We start from the raw sequence: 14,984 nt of genomic DNA, 5'->3' as shown, positions 1-14,984 counted from the left end.
CTTTTGTATGCCAATCATTTACTTATGTGTATATTCAAAAAAATACTAAATTCACAATCCTTGCCTCAAGGAGCTAAACATTTGTGAAAGAGACAAATGAGTGAACAATTAAAGTAGAGTGTGGTTTATAGCCCAGTAGAGGGAAGCAAATGTGCTCTGAGAGCAAGTGTGGGTCTGAGCACATCAAGAAACGAAGCCTGAGTTGAGTCTCAAAGGATAACTGAGACTAAATCAAGTTAAGAAAACAGGGAAGGAGCTTTTTTGCAGATGGAGTGACATGAGCAAAGGCTTAGAGGTGTCAGAGAATATGGAATGTTTGGAGAAGAGCTAGCAGTTCACCAAATCTAGAGTTCAGAAAGACTGAAGATGGTTGCTGAGTAATAAGTCTATACTGGAGGACAATAAGTATAATTGGAACTTTATCCTTAGGCAATGGGAGTCATCACAGGCTTTTCAACCCAGAGTGACATGATGTAATTTGTATTTTGGAAAAACCACAAAGGCTGAAGAACCGAGGAGGGATTTGAGGGGGCTAAGACTAAGGGCAATATGACAGTCAAGAGGCTGTTTCAATGACCTAAAGAAGAAATGATGAGAGCCTTGATTAAGACAGTGGGATAGAGGAAAAAAGAAGTGATGTTTGTGAAATATGGGAGATAGAACTATTTTAGACTTGAGCTTTTTGATACAGGAGGTAAGAAAAAGGAAAGGAATAAAAAATGACTTCATTTTTGACAGGGCTTGGTAGATGGTGGTTCTGTTCACTGACATATGACTATAGGATTTGGACCAATTTGGCGGGGGGAGAATGAATTCACTTTGAAGTGTCTGGAAACCTAGTAATTGATTGCATATAGGAGGTTGGAACTCAGGCAGGAATCCTGAGCTAGAGAAATAGAGTTGGGAGTTTTCAGCGTCATGTAAGCCCCTGACATGAATGAGGCCACCCCGAGACTGTGTGTAGAAAAGGGAGAGACTAAAAACAAGATGCCAAGAGGGTAGAGAAAGAGCAGGGGAGAGTGGTATTCTTGAAGCCAAGGAAAGAGAAGAGTAATAATCCTATTAAACACTGCTGAGAGGTCCAATAAGGTAAGAACTGAAAAGGGATCACTAGATCTTTTGAGGTGATATATTTATTTTTATTTAGATAAGAAATATCTAATCATTATGTAAGTTGAAATATATATGTATATATACACACATATGTATGGTGAAAACATACATATATATATATATGTATAATTATGTATAATTTAAGAATTGCCCTAAATCCCATCGCCCAGCATAACTACTGCTAAAATTTTGATGTGTATCTTTCCAGACTTTTTCTTTATGCAAATATATTCTCTATATCCAGATATGTCTATATATAACAAAATGAGTTCCTACTATAAAAATATGAAGCACTGCATGAATTTGCTTATCATTCTTGCCCAGAGACCATGATAATCTTCTCCACATCTTTCCAATTTTAGTATATAAGCTGGAGAAGCACATGTTGTCCATTGAATTAAGCAACTAGAAGATCATTTGTAACTTTGCAAGGCTAATTTCAGTGGAATGGTGAGGGCAGTAGCCAGATTGTTGTGGGATGGGGAATGGGTAGGTAGTGAGAAAACGGAAAAAGCATCCTAGACCACCCTTTCCAGAAGCCAGGCTGTAAAGGGACAGGAAGTACAGAATGCCAAGAGAGGAAGAGGATGGAAAGGGGTGTTTTTGTTTGATTTCTGGTTTGAGGGGGTTTTGTTTTTGTTTTTTGCTTGGATAAGACTTTTCACTGACTTGAGGGAACCAGAAAAAGGGGATAAATTGAGGATACAAAGGAGAGGTTGTAATTCACGGAGTGATGGATGCCTTAGAAGGCAGGAAAAGATGAGATGTAGGTAGGAAGGCGGAAACAAGCCCCATCTTATAATAAGGTAATTGGGAAGGAGATGAGAGTGGAAAAAGATGTTGAATAGCTTGCAGATGGTTACTTGAGGTGATTCTGGTCACCTTGGAATGAAATGGCTTATACTCACATGTATTCAGTTATTTGCTGAAGACTTTTGGATCATGCATGAAACAAAGAACTGCCATATTGGATCATATCCATCATCGGTTCACTTGTGTCCTGAGAGTGGTGCCAAGAGATGAATGTTAGAAAGGTCTTGTTTTCTCTGACAAACTGAAAGGTCAGGAACATCCCCCAAATGTTTTAGTTACCTTTTATAATCTATTTGGGATTTATTATCCCTATATTTCTGGGAAGCTACCTGAAGATATATTTTCTTAACTTGTCTGCCCCCTGAGACTTAACTACCTGAAAAGTAAAGTATTTAACCTAGGGAAGTTGCATTGCATGTTGGGAAAAAAAAACCCCACAGATTTGGAACAAATCTTGGTTAAATTCTATTAACCTTGGGAAAATGACTGAACACCTTGTGCTTTAGTGCCCTTATCTGTAAAACGGGGATGTGATCATATTGACCTCAGAGAACTGAGACAGTATAAAATGGTATATGTGAAGTACCTGAATTACAGCTGCTCAGTGTGGCTGCTCAGCATGTCCTGGTGACCTCACACATTGCTCTCTCGCACACATCTTGTCTCTCCCAGTGATCAAGGGCTCCCATTCAGTCCAGCAGCCCAGGATTTGATGATGGGAACATAAAGCTATAAATAATGATAATAAACTTTGGCCAGTGGCCAGGAGTTTTCAATGAAATCTTTGATGTTGTGAAATTAGGAACTAAATGGGAAGAATTACTACCTTGCAATGTGCAGACTTAACAGAAACCCATATGCATTTCCTAAATGCCATTGTACATTTTATTTCTGTATTTACAAAAGCATATCACCTGAGGTATTTTTTGGTTCGTAAGCACATAGTTATGCTTCTGACCAGAAGGAAACCTGGTTTATTGTATCTGTTTTTCACATATGATTTTATCAACAAGTGTAACAAGGTGATTTATCAGGGGGCATATATGCTGAGTACCACAGGTGCTCAGCTATCAACCCTTGCCACAAAAGAATTCTAAGCAAATATGATTGTTGTATGTGTTATGACTTTTCAAGACTGACAATTCAATAGAAAGGGGCAAGGATAACAATGCAGAAGAATTATCTCCCATTCATGACAGTTCCCACTGGATGCACAACACTCTCTGTTTACATTAGACCTGGTGAATAAGCCACTTCCACTTGGGAGACTGAAAGAGGCGGGGGTAGAAGGCTTCGCTAATTTCTGAGTTTCTGCAACTTAATTCCTTATTAACTCACCAGCACACTTGCAGATTTAACTTTGACTTTTAAAATAAAATGTAGTAACTCACTAGAGCTTACTTAAAAAATACAAGTCCTTGAGTACTAATTAAGTATTCTTATAATCACTTAATTTAAAATAGCTCTTACCTAAGCTCTTACCTGCATTTATTTTTTTATATCATATCTTAATATTATGATTACTTTGTTTTCTTGACTATCCTCGAGTTGCTGGATGCTTTTTCATAATCTGGCGCATTTTTGTTTCGAGCACTTTTCTGGCAGCAAATCAAAAAGGAATTGATTATTTCCCCATTTTTCTGTTGCACAGACTATTCAATATTAATCCATCGGTATGTACAAAAATTAGAGGTGCTGTTGGTTACCTCTCTATCACCTGATCCAAGTGCCCTGTTGAAATGGGAAGATAATGGTCTTAGAGATGCTCATCCTCAGCTGAGCTCATCTCTGAGCACTCCTCCCTTGAGGAACGGTTTCTGTTTCTGCAATCTGATGCGGCAGAGCAATGCTCACCTCACCAGTGAGCGTTAAGCAGGTCTGAAACACCTTGCTTTCAGGCAAGTGGCATCTAAAGTGATGTGTTCTCAGTCGAAAAACCCTGCATAAGAGTATTAGTATTATAATTTAGGTATAGTCATCTTCCGTGTGTGATTGTGAGACTTGAAGTTGGCAGAATCAATTCCACGAATCCTCATAACCTCTTGCCTAAATAACCAACGCTGTGCTAATCATTATGAAAGGGGCAGAGTCCCTGTCCCTGAATGTATTAGAGAGGACAAAAACTTATATAAAGCAAATAGCCAACAACACAGGCAATTTGTATTCAAATTAAATATTGTGTAGTAGGCATTCTGATTAGATGGAATACAATGGAATTCAGAAAAAAGCCAAGTCACAGGGCCTTGGGGGCAAAACGCAGTTTGGGCTGGTGAAGAGAAGAAGGACTTCCTAGAAGATACTGTGCTCCCACCTGTAGGGCTTCTACAGTCCTTTGCAAAAAGTTCCTCCAGTGGAACTTGGCAGCGAATGAAATATCAAAGCACACCTCACTAGTTTGGTGAAGGAAGCCCCAAGATTTTTCCTAAACAAAAATGAAACCCAGTTTTAAAACATAATAACTAAAAACTAGTGATACAGTTAAAATAAGCACTGAAACTATATATTTTTTAAATATGTAAAGTCAAAGAATCCTGAATATAAATTATGTTTTCTAAACAATACCAAAATCTTTCTTGTTTTAGGTTGCTAGGAAGTACTGAGCAAAGAATATCTCTATAAAACTGTTTCTAAAAGATACTTTTAAACCTATTACTATCTAGGAAATGGACTCAACTATCGAAAAGATTAAAAAAATGATAAAAATTTGAAAAAAAAGGAAAAAAGATAATTATCTGAATCTTATATTATATGTGCATACCTAATCAAACATTTTTGAAGGCCATAGACCTAACACCCTACTTATTCTACAGATGATAGAAAAGAAGTAGGGGGCATCTGGGTGGAAAGGTCGGTTAAGCGTCTGACTCTTGGTTTCAGCTCAGGTTGTGATCTCAGGGTTCTGGGATCGAGCTTCACATCAGACTCTGCTCAGCATGGAGTCTGCTTGGGATTCTCTCTCCCTCTCCCTCTGCCCCTCCCATTCATTCTCTCTCTCTCTAAAAATAAATTAAATAAAAAAAAGGGAAGAAGTAAAAAACTTGATTTGTGCCCTAATGAGTTTATAACCAAGTGCATGATGTAAAAACTAATGTCCGTTTTTAAACAATGAGCCACTTTAGAAAACAGTAAGCTCTTCTGTTACTGACTGCAAACCCAGTAGCAGTTTAGGGGTTTGGGAAAAAATGAAGTGGGAGGTTGTCAATATTTGCATGCTGGATGATGAGAAAGAGGTGGGGGCTTTGGGAAGTGGCACGAACCAGGCGTCATAATGTGGTCCAAACCTGATGGAAACAGATTTTTGTTAAAGAAATAAGATCCAATAGACCATGGTCAGAAAGTGGGAGTACCAAGCCATGCTACAAGGAAGACTTGCAAATTCTTGGGGAAGAGAATGAAGCAGTCATTTTGGTCTCTTAGAAAAGAAGTGTATCAGATGACTAGTTTGGACTGAATTATATTAAAGTGACTGAAGATAAAAAGAGCAGTTTGGTGGTTATTTTGCTCTAGTCTGAATATGAAATGTTGAGATTCTGGTGAAGATAAGAGTTATATAATCGTTGCATCTGGAATTCTAATTTACAGGAGGTTAGAAGGACATAGAATAAATTAATTGCCAAAGAAGCTGTGTTTCTATTAAATAATTTGAAGTTACTTTTGGACTATATAAAAATACTTCCTCCAAATATCTAAAATATTAATAGTCTTATTCTCAGTGTTTGGAATCTACTTCCCAAATCTGAATTATATCATTGCTGAATGATAATAGGTAGAAAAATGTTTCCCTTTGGTCAAGTGTATTTTGTTTAGAAAAACTTAATCCTTGTTGGGACTTTGGAAATCTAACAGAGCATACAGAGTAAGCAGTGCCTACCTGCATGTCACGTATTTTTACACCCAAATGGAAAACAAGCCATAATTTAGGAGTAGATTGAGTTTCTTTTTGCTCCACAATGAGTTTAAATGATGAGACTATGAATGCAGTGAAAATAAGGAAATGAATTTGACAGATACGAGTTTTCATTTTAAATTTCAAAGTACTGACTTTCTATTAGCATACTCCAGGAGGAGTGAATTTCTGTTAAGTTGGCACATAGTTTTAAATTTTATGAGTATGCTTTTGTACATATAAAAACCCATTTCAGTAAGATATGGGCATGGTTATTTCTTTTTTAATCAGCAGGCTATAGGCTATATATTATTAGTCTAAACTTGTCATTCTGAAAGTCTTGAGGCTGTGGAGCTTTCTTCATATATTGTTTTTTGGTGAAGTTTTGTTTATTTGGGTAGAAGAAATAACAGGCTCTGAAGAGAATATAATAGTATTTTCAAAAAATGTTAAGGTATCTTTTAGTAGGCATTTATGCTTAGACATGAAGTGTTATTACAGCCTTTTGAAAGCATTAGAATGATATTTTTGTTCCATAGCATTTCTTTTGTTAAATGTTTTGTTAAGAAGTATGGACTTGGGGCGCCTGGGTGGCTCAGTTGGTTAAGCGACTGCCTTCGGCTCAGGTCATGATCCTGGAGTCCGGGGATCGAGTCCCACATCGGGCTCCCTGCTCAGCAGGGAGTCTGCTTCTCCCTCTGACCCTCCTCCTTCTCATGCTCTCTGTCTCTCATTCTCTCTCTCGCAAATAAATAAAATCTTAAAAAAAAAAAAAAGTATGGACTTACTGGGGCGCCTGGGTGGCTCAGTCGTTAAGCGTCTGCCTTCCGCTCAGGTCATGATCCTGGGGTCCTCGGATCCAGCCCCGCATCGCGGGCTCCCTGCTCGGCGGGAAGCCTGCTTCTCCCTCTCCCACTCCCCCTGCTTGTGTTCCCTCTCTCGCTGTGTCTCTCTCTCTGTCAAATAAATAAATAATCTTAAAAAAAAAAAAAGAAGTATGGACTTAACCATAAATAAAGGTCTTGCAGATATATTGTAATACTGAAGTGTAGTGTTAAACTTTGCTTTAATAGCCACAGAGCTAACTGCCCCACCCCCCAGATAACTGCAAATAGGGAAGAACAGTTGGAAATTACATATCACTTCAATTTTGAATACAAATGGTGATAGATCCTATAATTGCACCTGTGATTTGCATCTTGGGTCATCTCTCAGTTCACTGAGCCAGGGCTTTGAATGGTTATTATGTAGAGGATAGCGATGGTCAATATGCTGCCTCTTTGCAGTCAAAATAAGAGGAAATGAGCTTACACTGATCAAAGTTAATGGAGGAAAAATAAGCAAGACTTTACCATAGCTAAACCATTAAGCCAGGCTATTTCTACACCAGATACCACAGGAAGAGTGCCCAATACCACTCTCCCCTGCCGCCATTTGAACCTGGTTCCATTGCAGCAGAGTATATTTTGGAGGGAATCAGTATGACTTCTACTTTGCCAGGAATGGCCAGTAATCCCTGTACCGACGGATGAAAGATGACTCCAAACTTTATTGTGAAAGAGAGGAGAAGGCAAGGGTCTCAACACTCACAGACGAAGAGCCTGTGCTCTTCTTTGCTCCCGCCTTTATTGGTCCTTCAGGATAATCATAAATCTTTATCACTGTTTCTCAAGCACATGATGTGTGACAAGGTGTCTTACTGGAACTAGGAGGATCTGTTTACCGGAAAGATACGATATGCTAATCTGCGTGTTCTACCAGTTCTGCTAAACATAGCTTAGGGGACAATGCATACATCTCTTAGATCACAGGGCGACTGTTTGGGCTAAGAAAGCTTTGGGGGAAGGCAACTCCCTCCGGCATTCCTAGGCTAGAGTGGTCATGCAGGCCTAGGCATTCCAAAGGCCTACGCCCTTCTTTGAAACCTTCCCTGCCCCCAGTGGCCTCGAGTTACAATTTACCAAGCCAGGTATTATGGCTGATTTCATGCACTACATTAACCCCAACACTACTTTCTAGGGATATTTGAAGGATTATCAAATAACCCTTTGATACCCTTCAATATCCTTCCCTGTCTTTGTTTCTTACCTTCTACTCTTGCCTGTGATATTTACATACACACATATTGTCCTCAACTCCAGAAAAAAAAAATAGCCCCTCTTACAATAGGGTACCTGGATATTGGGGGTATTTTTATTAACGACAGAAAATTAGAACTACTGTTGTGTTTCAGATACAATATTTGGGAGACTTTTTTTTTTTAAATATTAAGTAAGCCAACATATAGTACATCTTTAGTTTTTGATGTAGTGTTCAATGATTCATTAGTTGCGTATAACACCCAGTGCTCATCATAGCACGTGCCCTCCTCAATACCATCACCTGGTTGCGCCATCCCCCCACCCCCTCCCTTCTGCAACCCTCAGTTTGGTTCCCAGAGTCCAGAGTCTCTCACGGTTTGTCTCCCTCTCTGATTTCTTCCCATTCAGTTTTCCCTCCATTCCCCTATGGTCCTCTGTGCTATTCCTTATGTTCCACATATGAGTGACATTTTTATAGCCCTCAAATAATTCAATTTATTTAGGAACACCATTTCTTTAGAAACATTTATTCTCTATTAAGCAAGTATTGGTTGACCTTCATTTCTGCTTCTGGTGAACTGAGGGGGGTGACTCTCTCCTACTGTTACTTCACATTCTTCACAGTGACCACTACAATGGCTGTGATTCTAAGAAGAAAAGGTGTCTCCTGGGGGAAACTATTGGAACTTTTTGGGAGATTGGGGGTTGGTTCACGTGTGGTTTGAAAAACCACATGTGATTTAAATATGACATTCTACTTTCCTGTTAAGAATCATTTCAAGGCATTGGATCCCCTAAAAAGTGTAAATGCCTTTTAGAAAGGTATAATAGCAACAACGATTAGAGTGGTAATTGTAATAGTAACAGAAGTGGTATTATTACTGGTCTTTGGGTCTCCACAGAGCTATCCTGTGTGTTCCTGATCCCTGCTCCCCTGCTGGAATGCATGGTTATGGTCTGTTTACAACAGTGGTTCTCAAAGTGTGATTCCTGAACCAGTAGCATCAGCCTCATCTGGAAATTTGTTACAATTTATTAAAAATGCACACCCCCCAAATGCAAATTCTCAGTCCCGCCCCAGACCTGATGAATCTCAAACTCTCTGGATAGGTCCCAGCAGTTTGTGTATGTCAGGTAATTGTGATCACACACGAATCTGAGAGCCACCTATTGCTGCCTTAAAAACTTACCGCAAACATAACAGCTGAAAACAACACAGATTTATTATCTCATAGTCTCTGAAGGATAGAAGCCCAGGTGGACTTGGCTGGGTCCTCTGCTTAGAGGTCTTTCAGTCTTTCACAAGACTGAAACCAAGGTGTTGAAGGGCTGTGTTCCTTATTGTAGGTGCTGGGGAAGAATCCACTTCAAATTTTATTCAGGGTTTTGACCAAATTCAATACCTGGTGGCTGTAGTACTGAGGTCTCATTTCTTTGCTGGCTTTCAGCCAGAGCCCACTCTTAGCTCCTGGCTCTCAAAATCTACCCATATCCCTCTTCCTGTTTTCTATATGGCTGCATCTAGTAACAGTGGGTTGAATCCTTCTGCCATCCTCTTCTGCCCCACGTGACATCCTTTTGCCGCACCTCCCCATCCTCTTCTGCCCCACCTGCTTCACCTACATTCTGGTCTGCTACATCTCTGTGACTTCCTTTTCTACCCATTGCCAGGAGAATGCTGTTTTTAAGGGCTCAGCTTTACACTAGGCCCACTTAAATAAATATAGGATCATCTCCCTATTTTAAGATTCAGTGATTAATGACCTTAATTATATCAGCAGAGTCCCCTTTATCATGTAATGTAACCTGTTCACAAGTGGAACACAAGGAGACCAAGGTCATGGGGGTCAAAATTCTGTTTACTGGGTATGACTCATCGCAGGGTCTTTCTCTTGGCTTTGCCAGGGTGTTATGTTGCTCACTAGCTGGGCCAGCCTCATTGTGTTCATCCCATTCTTGCCTCAAGGAACCAAAGGTATCTGGAGGAAACCGAACTCAGGACCAGCTTTGTCTCACTGGAAAGTGCAGCCACACTTTCCGTGGGCTCCACATGTGCATCAGGGCACCTGCCTTTTGTGTCTCCCTTATGTAGCATTCCTTTTTGTCCCTCTTCTTCCCCTCTTCCTCTTGTCCTCCGGAGAGGCTAGCTCCTAGGTTTTTCCATTTCTGTCCATATTCCATCTTCCTCCCTAGTTCAGAAGTCCGATAGTGCTGCTGGCATTAAACTTATCCTAGGAATTCTTCTTTAGAAACAGTAAGACATAGTAGTTGTAAGCACAGATGCTAAATCCAGGCAATTTAGGTACAAATTTTGTGACCTTGGATAAGTTTCTTAACTACTTTATACCTTTGTTTCCCTATGTATAAATGGGTGATAATGATCATGTGAGGTCATTAGCCAGTATTGTTATTACTCATGAAAGTAACATTATGATTCAGTGTTTCTAGGCTTGATTCTTTTTTTTTTTTTTGAAGATTTTATTTATTTATTTGACAGAGAGAGACACAGCGAGAGAGGGAACACAAGCAGGGAGAGTGGGAGAGGGAGAAGCAAGCTTCCCGCTGATCAGAGAGCCCGATGTGGGGCCTGATCCCGGGACCCTGGGATCATGACCTGAGCCGAAGGCAGACGCTTAACAACTGAGCCACCCAGGGGCCTGCTAGGCTTGATTCTTGAAATGCTGAAGAAATTTAGAAAATTATCTCCTTTTCGTATCTTTTACTTTCTTTCTTTTTTTTTTTTAAATATATTTTACTTTCTTAACAAAGCTTTGTTTATAACCATCTTGCCTTACAGGATCTCCATGGGTCCCCACCTCAATGGACGTCTTGATCTGGACACTCACACAGACAACATGCAAAGAAGTAAAACCAGCACTTTTTGCATATGCAATTGTTTGGTTGATTTCCAGAACAAATTCATGAAGTATGTCAGAGTATTACCATCCTTATTTTACAGCAATGAAACTGAAGCTTAGGTTAAGTAATTGACTCAATATCATAGGTGTGGAATAGGTGAATAAACCCCACTATTAGTCATTAACTTCTTCTGAATTTGCCTGTCAACCAAAGTTAGCTTATCATTGAATAAAGCCTCACAGTTTTTTGGCAGTGGTGCTTAGTGTTGGTGAAGAGAAAGATTTGTGAAGAGAATCTGAAGCTGGAGCCCTATGGAGGGAAGGCAGGTTTGGGTGGCCTCCCAGGCACCTGGAAAGCATCCTGGACTGCTTTGCAAAAGAACAGTGGAAGGCATGGTGAGGACTTGGGAAGCTGAGGCAGAGAGTTCAAAAGACGTTTTCCAGGAATGCCTGGAAAGGGAAATCTCTGTGGTGAATTATATACTCCATTAACATATTTGTCATATGAAGGCTCATTCCCTGGAATAGGTGACCTTGAGGAATTTTCTATCAGGACATGGTCCAAAGAAACAAGGCACTTGACCCTTGGCTGTTGATAAGTGACCTCGTTTTACTCTGGCTTTTCTTTTTGTCAGGTTTTGCTTTTTCTGTTGTGAGTGACAAATGGTTGCTAGCATCCTGGTCCATGATTCTTCTTTACCCCCACGGAGAGAGTCTGATATTATGTAAGATACTACCCTACAGACCATGTTGGCACCTTTCATGGATATACAGTTTGATATTTTGATATTGTTCAAGAAAAAAATCTTCTCAGAGATTAAATAAATTGCTAAGAGCTTGTTTTTGGGCTTATAAAATCATGATGTATGGAAGAAGACAACGTTGCTGTCTTTTGTTACAATGCCTCTTTTTTATTCTTTCACTGTGTCCAGTCAATGTTCTAAGTCTCCTTACCAAAAGCAAGTAAAATAAATGTTTTTTTTTTTTTTCCTTTGAGTTTAAAGATTGAAAAAATGTATTTGCTTTACAGAGAATCTCTTTTGGGGGCAAAACAGACTACATTAATTGTACAGATATGTAGTGTGGATTTGAGACAATGTGTCATTCCATCCTTGGAAAGATGGAAGGCAGGTGTGTGTGACTGAACACTTGATTTGTTCTCTGGCTTTCTCATTTGAGTCAATTTGGTTGTTCCACTCAGAGGAGTGTCAATCTGGATCTTTATTTTTAGTGGGTGCTTCCCTATTCCTCCTAGAGATAAAAAAAAAAAAAAAATTGCCAGAATAATATACTTAAAGTTTGGAGAATAAAAACAGTAGTAATATTTCCAGAAATGTTTTCTATCTACTAAATTATTTAATCCTCACAATAACCCTATAAAACACTTATCCTGGTTTTTCATTTGAGGAAACTGAGACTCAGGAAGAATTACCAAATTACTTAATTTGGACAACATCACATTGTTGATAAATTATAGGGCTTTGATTCAAACAAAAGTCTGTTTGCTATCATTCTGTTAGGTATTGTCGAATAAGAGTTAATGATAAACTCTCAGTGATATACAATAGCAAGCATTTAATTCTTGATCCTGTTTCTGTGGTTTGATTGGGAGCTGTCTGACCAGGCTTGGCTCAGCTGGTTTGGGCTCCAGCTGCAGCTTGGATTCAGGTTTGCTCCATATGTCTTTCTTACTTTTTGAACCAGTGGGCTATACGTGACTCTCATCATGTACAGGAGACAGTAGCACAAGAGGACGAGTCTAACCACACAAGCATATTTCAAAGGTCTATTCAGATCATATTTCCTAACATTCCACTGCCCAAAGCCCAATATCAGTGAAGTGGGGAAGTATTCTCTTTTCATGGAGGTGAGGGATGGAGGGGGGGATTGACTATTTACCTAATAATCATTTGATCTACCTTCAAAGATTATGTATTCTTTGCTCTTCTGAATTTATAAATATTGAAAGCACAGGTGGGATGACACTCTCGGTCGGGAGCATTGAAGGGGAAGATCATCAATAGTTGAATCTAGAAGACTAAGGTTATGATCATTAATGTAAAATAGAATCATTTTTTTTTTCTGGTTTATGCAATCTAAGGGCTTTGATGGGGAAAATGTTTGTAATACAAGTGCTAGTACATATAATAGAAAGCAATCAAGTGTTTGTCCCAAATAGCAGGACGCAAACTCTTCTTCTAGAAACAATAGATTGCAAGGATTATACCAGCTCAGGTAGGGCAGTCAAAGGAGCTTCTTACCTTCTTCTACCTCATGCTCAATAGCTAACTTGAAGCTAGGATGCTCCTCAGACGCAATGCAATGAGAATCTTACATATCAACATCTTGGGCTATGAGCTAGAGATTTTGCAGTACTTATCCCTCATGCTTGGTCCTTGCTAATTTGGATATTAAACCAAATTATGAAAATATTGTAGGGTAGGGGCAGAATTCCTAGTTTCAGTCCAAACCATATCAAAAGCTTAATGGCTGGAAAAAAGACCATTGAAAATTTCTATGAGTAGGTTTTTCCTCTTCAACAAATTAATACCATGTAACCTTTCCTTGCCTTTTGCTTTTGAATCTTACCTGTGTCTCAAGAAGTGGCTGAAAAGATTAATCCCCAAAAGAATAAATTAAGTCAAGTGTTTTGCCCAGCAACTCTTATCCTTTCATGTCTAGATTTATAAGGACTATGCGACCTTTAGGACTCAAGGCTCTAACTCTGCTTCTTGGCTTACAGTTGGCTTGGGGTCTTTGTTCAGTGTTTCCCATTTCTGCCTGCTGCATGCTAGTGTCTCTGATGTGATTGTCCTAGCATTTTTGTTTCTCACCTCAGCATATTTTGAATGCCATTTCTTTACAGTTTTGCACTGGAACATCCATAAAAGACTTTATGTGCTTTCCTTGGTCCCCGAGCTTATATGCGAAGCATGTTCATGTAACAATGACAATTTGCTACACAGTCTCACTTAGTGCCTTTCACTATTGTGTTAAAATGACTTCGCTGCTAGTTATCCAGCTTCCATACAGGACTTCCTTGTACATCATCATTTATTTTGCTACTCATTATTCCATCAGAGCTTGAAAAAGGCTTTCAGAGAACCTCCCCAGAAATTTGCAATAACTGTGTCATAGGTACTGGGCCAAGATCACTTAGGTAGATCTGGCCGAAGTAGGGACAGTGGTATCGTGTGCATGCACAACGCATCTGGCATTTTCATCCTTCCACAGCACAAGAAGGTGTGCTGCCCAGCAGCGGAATTCTGTGCATGTCAGAGCTACCATTTGGCAGTTGGTAGTGTGAATGGGAAATGTGTAAAGTGTTTTTAGGTTTTTGGAGGACAGGCAGCTTATCTGTGCCAACTATTGTTGTTGTGAAGGAACACAAATCTAAATCTGTCTATGGTTGGATCGCTGTGCTTGGTTTATTTAAAACATGGCATTTGGAGAGAGGTAAAATACCAGCACACTGTGTCTTTGCCTTTTTTCCCCCCAAAGCAAGTTTGTTGGGTCTATTTGCCATAGCAGTGCAGTAAAGAGGCATGCGCCTATTGTGACAGACCTTCTTTGTACTGTTAATTCTAATAGAAATAATCATCTACATTGATTTATAAGGATGGAATGGAGTGCGGACATGGACTCAAAAGAAGAGAAAAGCTATGAACAGTTTGATTTATAGTGGTGTTAAAGCAAATGATTCAGATTTAGTTTGTACATTCTAAGGTTGCTTGTCCAGTGGTTAGTTGTTGAAATATATTCAGCAAAGAGCAGTCAGTTTCTCACTGAACAACACACACCTGATAGAATGTGTAATTTATTCTGTTGAGGCCAGGGCCATATTTTGTGCTTGATATGTGGGAGGCTGCTACCCGCACATCAATGTTTCTTAGGTAGGAGAGGATTGCTTTAGAATGAAATAAATAACCTTATCAGACACTAATTTTATGGGACAAGAATGTAAATGCAGTGAGTAATCAGAGAGCATGTAAATAGCAGCAAGCTAAGTTTCAGAACCATCACCACTCATTTTGCAAAATGTCCTTCCTATTTAAGAGAATGAAACTCAGCTGCCACAGGGAGTATAATATCCTCAGTGGTCAGTTATGATGTGAAGAAAACAAAGTAGGATTTTGTTATGACGTAGGTCCCTCATGTGGTGATCATGATGGATTTACTGTGCTTCCTGGAAGTCTTGGTTGGTCTCCCAGACTGACTTTGGTGTCCTTTCTC

The 14,984-nt window shown here is 39.4% G+C and overlaps 1 protein-coding gene and 1 non-coding gene across 5 annotated transcripts in view; one reads left to right on the top strand and one right to left on the bottom strand.

The window, feature by feature from the left end:
- The window catches only part of CTNNA2 (catenin alpha 2), a 1,076,840-nt gene that overhangs the window by 120,252 nt on the left and 941,604 nt on the right, over positions 1–14,984 (top strand). The window lies entirely within an intron of this gene.
- LOC118532424 (U6 spliceosomal RNA) lies at positions 1,393–1,495 on the bottom strand. The gene has a single exon (XR_004915702.1). It is a non-coding gene; the product is annotated as a U6 spliceosomal RNA (small nuclear RNA).

This window comes from Halichoerus grypus, chromosome 10 (assembly GCF_964656455.1).
Source record: "Halichoerus grypus chromosome 10, mHalGry1.hap1.1, whole genome shotgun sequence".
Taxonomy (NCBI): Eukaryota; Metazoa; Chordata; class Mammalia; order Carnivora; family Phocidae; genus Halichoerus; species Halichoerus grypus.
The sequence above is the reverse complement of the archived record's forward strand: the minus strand, read 5'-3'. Positions and strand labels throughout refer to the sequence as shown.